The sequence below is a fragment of the Heptranchias perlo genome, chromosome 29 (genome assembly GCF_035084215.1).
Source record: "Heptranchias perlo isolate sHepPer1 chromosome 29, sHepPer1.hap1, whole genome shotgun sequence".
Lineage (NCBI taxonomy): Eukaryota > Metazoa > Chordata > Chondrichthyes > Hexanchiformes > Hexanchidae > Heptranchias > Heptranchias perlo.
Genome location: NC_090353.1, coordinates 30,132,480 through 30,140,210, shown reverse-complemented (window position 1 = coordinate 30,140,210; position 7,731 = coordinate 30,132,480).

Here is a 7,731-nt window from a genome sequence, read left to right as displayed (position 1 = left end):
TTCCTCTTTTTCTCTGAAAGAATGGCCACCAAGTTTTAGCCTTCTAAGATTTATTGTTATTCTGTCAAAATTTCCATATAGTATCTCATCGGGAATGTGCTGACATCAAAGGTTTTTCTCAATAGTCTTGTGCGGGTGCCATCTAGCTTCTTTTCCAATTTATTAGTAAATGCCCAAGTGTCAGTATAATATATTAACACTGACTCTGCTGTACTTATGAATATCTTGATCTTATCTTGCCAGCCCAGCTTTTTGCAGTTCTGAACTCTATTCATTTGATTGCGACCTAACCAAAGCTTCACCCTCATTGGAGTTCATATCAATGTTAAATCCACCTCATGACTAACAATATAATTCATGGTGACAATCATAATTGCTATTTTCTTCTCTTACCAGTCATGAGCCTAAATCATCCTTCTGTTAGCTAAAGTCTGGTATTAATCAGGGTTAAAAGGCTTTCTCCAGCCTAGTGTTGTTTCAGGAGGCAAATGTCACAGTAATTGATTCATATTAGTACCTGTGGCCCTGGTGGATGCCAACTTAAGCCTAGACATAGTCCTTTGTGATCATGCAGAGAAGGGGCGAAGGACATCTTGATTGTTCTTCAATGACAGCAAAGTCCTAATTCAGGTTAAGCTTATAGCGTATAAGGTGTGTGTCTGAAAATTCTTCTTCATGTTTCAAAACTCCTAGCCATGCAATGGAAAGGGGGAGGTAGGTGGCTTCTCTTTGTGGGGGTGGTGGAGGTGGCTCCAAGATGTCATGCCTGGCAATGGAAGTTTGGAACCAAGTCACCCTCTGATACCTGAACCAGGCAGGTCTGCAGTTCTGCAGGGCACCATTGATGACTGACTAGCCAGCCTGTCCCTCTAATGGAACCCGGGGTAGTAGACCTGACACTGAGAGCTGGGATTCTCTCCATTCAGCTTCAGGTAACCCTGCAGGCCAAAGCCCTAATGGGTAGGAGGGTCCTATCTGGATAAGCATTTCTATCCTATCTATCTTTATTTCAATTAATTCTCAGGATATGGGCACCACTGGCATTTATTGCCCCTTCCTAATTGTCCTGAGAAGGTGGTAACTGTGGCTTGCTAGATTTTCTTCTCTAAAGGACATTAGTGAACCAGTTGTGTTTTTACAACAATTCCAACAGCTTCATGGTCACTTTTCACTGATACCAACTATTTCTAGATTTTTTTAAACTGAATTCAAATTCTCAAAGTGTCATGGTGGGATTTAAACTCACATTCTCTGGTTTATACGTCCAGGCCTCTGGATTACTAGTCCAGTAATATAACCACTACCCTACTGTACCCATATGCCGCATAGCACACACAATTGAATCCGAATCCAGGTGTCAGAGGTGAAAGGCCAGAGTGTTATAATGCTGCACCATCAAACCTCCCACTGTAATCTTTACTCCATCATTCTAACATCTGGCTGCAGTGTTCAAAGGTTCAGCTCCAAATGTCAAGAAATCTTTGGCAAATGCTGTAACTTCTCATTGCAACACTGATGAGTCTCATAAATCAAAACAAAAAGTCAAGTATATGGGAGACCAAAAGGCCAGTTTGATCAGAACAATAATAGACGTGTGCCAGAAACCCCTTTTCAGATTCTTTCAGATCATCACCGATTTTTATTAAAGTAACATCTTTTGCAGTTCCCGTTACCGATTTAGTCCCCAAGGCGGCAGAACAAAATTATTGAATCGTTCCTGCACCACATGTTTACTTCAGTCATTCTGGTCCCCTGATTTCTAAGTACCAAGATGTGGTAGAAGGGATGGGTAGGTGATCTGTCCCAACTCGTTGCCAATAACATTCTATTGCAGAGATGTTTGAATGGTCTGGGCTATTTCGTCCATTGGTTCTTTATAGTAGGCTGTACTGCTCAGCCCATGAGCTCGCTACTATGAGCTACAATATTCATTTGACATATTTACGTATCAGAAGCCATTTGTTGGCCTTGAAATTATATTCTATTGAAATTCTTTTGTCCACTATTTTAATGAGAAAAGAACGAAAGGCTTGCATTTATATAGCGCCTTTCACGATCTCAGGACACGCCAAAGCACTTTACAGCCAATGAGGTACTTCTGAAGTGTAGGCACTGTTGTAATGCAGGAAATTCGCACAGCAAGGTCCATCAAACAGCAATGTAATAATAATCTGTTTTAGTGATGTTGGTTGAGGGATAAATATTAGCCAGGACACCGGGGAGAACTCCCCTGCTCTTCTTTAAATAGTTCCATGGGATCTTTTATGTCCACCAGGAGGGCAAACAGGACCTTGGTCTGAAAGATGGCAACTCCAACAGTGCAACACTCCCTCAGTACTACACTGAAGTGTCAGCCTAGATTTTGTGTGGATATCTGTGGAATGGGACTTGAACCCATGACGTTCTGACTCAGAGGTGCTATCAACTGAGGCATTAACTCATTTATTTTATGATGTGGAGATGCCGGTGATGGACTGGGGTTGACAATTGTAAACAATTTTACAACACCAAGTTATAGTCCAGCAATTTTATTTTAAATTCACAAGCTTTCGGAGGCTTCCTCCTTCGTCAGGTAAATGTTCAGGAGCTCCTTGAAGCCTACGCATTTATACATCACAGAACAATACATGGTGTTTACAGACTGCCCCTGCAACTGCCCGTTGCCAAGGCAATCACCGTGTTCAGACAGAGAGGTGTCACCTGCAGAACCCCCGAATACACATTCAACAAAAAAACAAACAGGAAAAAAAACAGAGAGAGGCAGAAACATCCGGAAGGCAGAGAAAGCCAGCAAATGACCCATTATATTAAAAACAGATAACATTTGTTCGCTGGTGGGGTAACGTGTAGCGTGACATGAACCCAAGATCCCGGTTGAGGCCGTCCTCATGGGTGCGGAACTTGGCTATCAATTTCTGCTCGACGATTTTGCGTTGTCGTGTGTCTCGAAGGCCGCCTTGGAGTACGCTTACCCGAAGGTCGGTGGATGAATGTCCATGACTGCTGAAGTGTTCCCCGACTGGGAGGGAACCCTCCTGTTTGGCGATTGAAGGAGGAAGCCTCCGAAAGCTTGTGAATTTAAAATAAAATTGCTGGACTATAACTTGGTGTTGTAAAATTGTTTACAATCATTTATTTTAAACAGGATTACGCCTTGGTTAAAATAGCAGCATTTCATCGGAACATGTTAAACTTCCAATTGCCTTCTATTTCACTCATCACTACTCAAGTCAATTGATAATGCATTTCCCACTGACTCAGAAGGTTGTCTGTTTAAGACCCATTTCAGGATTTGAGCACATAATCTGGGTTCTCCCCATCTCCCACTGAAACTTTAGCAAGAAATCAGTGGAAATTTCTCCGGGCGGTCCGCCAATCTTCCGCTGAAGTTACAGTAGGAGATCAGAAGAACCGCACTCCCTGCAGAAATTCTCCACCATCATCTGACCTCTCTCGGTGAGATTGTCAATTAATTATAGGGCGGGATTCTCCTCTTTGACCTATTTCCCTGGTTTGAGGGGTCATTGAACACAGCAGGATTCTGGTGGTCAATAGAAGTAAAAATCTGGAGAGATGTAAAACGGGCTGCCAGCTCACTGTCACCCAATTTACACTATTGCACAAAGTCAAGAGCTACCTCAAGCAGTCCTGGTTAGGAATGAGCTAATTAAGCAAATGCTCGCTTTTACATGGCAGAAAGAAAATCCATCAAGAAATTTTTGTTCACGTGTGGCTTTTAACAGCAGGTGGCGCTGTTGTCTTGTGTAATACCCTTTGTGACAATAACTATCAGTGAGAGTTATCAGCGTATGGGACCTCTCACACAGTATGTATGGGTACGCTCCAACAACTTGCATTTATATTGTGCTTTTAACATAAGAAATGGCTCAAGGTGCTTCACAAGACAGACAATGAGACAGAAAGCAGAGATTAGGAAGGGTGACCAAAAGCTTGGATAAAGAATGGGGCTGTGAGAAAGTTTCCAACGCTGGAGAGGGAGGTGGAGAGGCAGAGAGGTTTAGGTAGGGAGATCCGAAGAGTAGGACCAGGGCAGCTGAACGCTCTCCCACCAATGGTGGGGCAAAGAGATGAGGGGTGGGGGAAATGCATAGAAACACAGCATTTGGGAGGGGATGTTGGGCTGGAGGGGATTGCAGAGATAGGGTGAGTTAAAGCCATGAGGGATTGATAGATGAGGATAAGGATTTTAAATTTAATGCACTGGGGGACAGGGAGCACTGGCTGATGGGAAAACAGGACTTAGTGTGGGACAGGATACATGCAGCAGAGTTTTGGATGAGTTGGCAGTTTATGCAGGGTGGAGGATGGGAGGTCAGTGAGGACAGTGCTGGAGTAATTGAGTCTGGAGGCGAGAGTCGTGTATAAGGGTTTCAGTGATGAAGGGGCCGACATAGAGACAGAGGCTGGTGATGTTGTGGACGTCGAAGTATGTGGTCTTGGTGATGGATAGAATGTGGGGTTTAAAATTCAGTCGATGGGTCGAGAGAGATTTGGGAGAGGTGGAACTGGGTATCATCGGTGTACAAGTGAGAGCAGGCCCCGTGCCTGCGAATGTTGTTCGTTTGAGGGTTATCACATGGCTATGGAGGAAAATGGAACAGACAGTAGATTCCTGGGTGATCCCAGAGGTGACGATGCAGGGGAGAGAGAAGCCCTTGCTGGAGATGCGCTGGCTGTGTTCAGATAGGTGGTTATGGAATCATGTAAGATCAGCCCCATAAAGCTGGGTGACAGAGGAGAGGTATTGGAGGATGGTGTGGTCAACCATATTGAACATTGCGGAGAGGGTGATGAGGTTGGGAGGGATAGCGCACTACGATCACAGTCATGGATAATACAATTCATGATTTTGGTTAGGGCTATTTCGGTGAGAAGGGTGGAAGGTTGACTGGAGGAATTCAAACAGGGAAACGGGCAAAGAGCTGGAAGGCGATAATATGTTCATGGACATTTCTTTCACTCCATCATTGGCAGCCGTGATTTCAGCTGCCTAGGCCCTAAGCTCTGGAATTCCCTCCCTAAACCTCTATGCCTCTCTAACTCCCTTTCCTCCTTTAAGAAATTCCTTAAAACCTACCTCTTTGACCAATCTTTTTGTCACCTGTCCTCATGTCTCCTTCTTTGGCTTGATGCCAATTGTTATCTGATTATGCTCCTGTGAAGCATCTTGGGATGTTTTACTACGTTAAAGGCGCTATATAAATGCAAGTTGTTGTTGTAGAGAGAAAAGGGAAGGCGGAGATAGGATGGTGATTGGAGAGACAGATGGGTGGACGGTGAGCTTTTGAAATGGGGGTGGTGATAGCAGTTTTGAAAGGGAGTGGGGATGGTGTCCTGAGGAAAGGGAACCACTGATAATGTCAGCCATTATGGGGGCCAGGAAAGGGTGTTGAGTATTCAGAAGTGAATAACGAGGGGAGTGCAGGGCAGTAGATGGGTCTTATGGACAAGATGAACTTTGAGAGAATGGGTGGGAGATAGACGAGAAACTGCAAAGAGATGGAGGTGTTGGGAGATGGGGGGGTGGGGGAAGAGAAGTAAGTGGCATTGTACAGAAGGAAACGGTGTCTGGGGCACCCGCACAGATGGTCTGAATCTTGAGATGAAGAAACCCATAAACACCTCACATTTGGCATTTGAGATGAGGGTAGATGGAGTCGGGGAAAGGTTTTAGGGAGGCAGATGGTCATAGAAGAGGGAGCTTGGGATTACATAGAATTACATAGAATGCACAGCACAGAAACAGACCATTTGGCCCAACACTATTCTTGCCCTCCAGAATGATCCTGGAGTAACAGGAGGTTTTGGCTGAGGAGATCATGGCACAGTAGTGCTCACTCTAGGTGGTAGGATGACTACAGCGTATTGTTCAGACTTTTAGGCTCACAAAGTGCAGGCCGGGGTTGATGTAGAGCAGGCAGACAGTCTGGAGTCAAATTTTGATCACAAATTAATTACTGTTGAGGAACGGGCTGCAAGAATTCTTAATCCGACTCTGCTCACAGGTTCCATTAACCCTCCAGTAACCCACCCAAGTAATCATTCTCCATGCACAATTCCCTTGGGCCAGGGAAGGGCAAAATAAGTCAGGATCCTGACCGCTATCCAGCCAGAAAGTGCGCACGTGTGGACATCAAATAAGAACAGGATCAGGCTTGGCTGTGATGCTCTTCATGCCTGAGACAGAACGGCAGTCGGAACCCCTGGCTGATTGTGCTGATTGTGTTGCCCAACCCCCTGCCCTGCCCTGGTTGAGATCAATAAACTCAACACAGGCTGAGAAATGAACTGTAACCTCATGGTCTAAACAGCTTAATGCTAAACCAGGCGGTGCCTTTACTCACAAGGCCATTGGTCGAGCTTAAGCCATCGGCTATCCCAGATCAAGGAAATGCTATTGCGTCGGGATTTTCCTCGGGAGTTCTCCTAATCAGTACCTTCAGTGGAAGATAAGCAGAGACTCCCAATAAACCGTGCAAACAGGGTTTCTGCCAATCTTCCACCGAGGTTATGGCGGCCGATCGGGGGAACTCCCTAGGCAATTCCTGGCAGTGATTCCTTGAGCCATTACCGGACGATCCATGTCTGTCTAGACTTCTTCAGGTCCTCGTTGTTCATGGAATTCCACTGTGGCCAAGAAGAGCAGGCCAATGAGTCAGGGTTGATCTTCACAGGAACATGACATTCCAATGGCTGCACCTACACTAAAGCCGTTAGCACGGTATGAAATGGTTTTCACTTCACCGACACTAAAGTAACAATGTAAATATGGAGTTCCACCTGACTCTCAAGTGAAGTGAAATGGGATTTCTTGGAGGTCAAAGTCCATATTGGGCACTGACTCCAGAATTACAATGGAACGTTAGCATTGGCATAAAGTTGATATTGATGCTGACAGCTGTAGTTTAAACAAAGAACTTGCATTTATATAGTGCTTTTCTCAGGTCCCAAAACGCCTTACAGCCAATGAAGTACTTTTTGAAGTGCAGTCACTGTTGTAATGTAGGTAACGCAGCAGCCAATTTGCGCATAGCAAGATCCCACAAAAAGCAATGAGATACCGATCAGACAATCTGTTTTAGTGATGTTGGTTGAGGGATAAATATTGGCCAGGACACCAGGGAGAACTCCCCTGCTCTTCTTTGAAATAGTGCCATGGTATCTTTTATGTCCACCTGAGAGGGCAGACAGGGCCTCGGTTTAATGTCTCATCCGAAAGACGGCATCTCCGACAATGCAGCACTCCCTCAGTACTGCACTCAGCCTAGATTTTGTGCTCAAGTCTCTGGAGAGGGTCTTAAACCCAAAACATTCCGATCCAGAGGTGAGAGTGCTACCTACAGAGCCACAGCTAACGGGTAAATCATACTAAATTACCCTCTCCCCCCTGTTTTAATGGTTTAGTACAGGTGTTTGTACAGGAACAGTGCTGGTTGGAAAATACAGCCCCAGAACGCACTAAGCAAAGGGCTCTGATCATTTGGCTTTCACGCTGTTGGGATTCTATTGCAGAGTGAAGCCGGGTTTCAGAAGAACTCAGGTTGCCAGCTGGACGTCCTGGGCACTTTATAACCTCACTGCAGAGAAAGCAGACACTCCCACGGCAAATTAGAGTAGGGCAATTCTCCCGGGTATCATGGCCAATATTTATCCCTCAGCCAACAGCACCAGAACAGATTATCTGGTCATTATCCCATTGCTGTTTGTGGG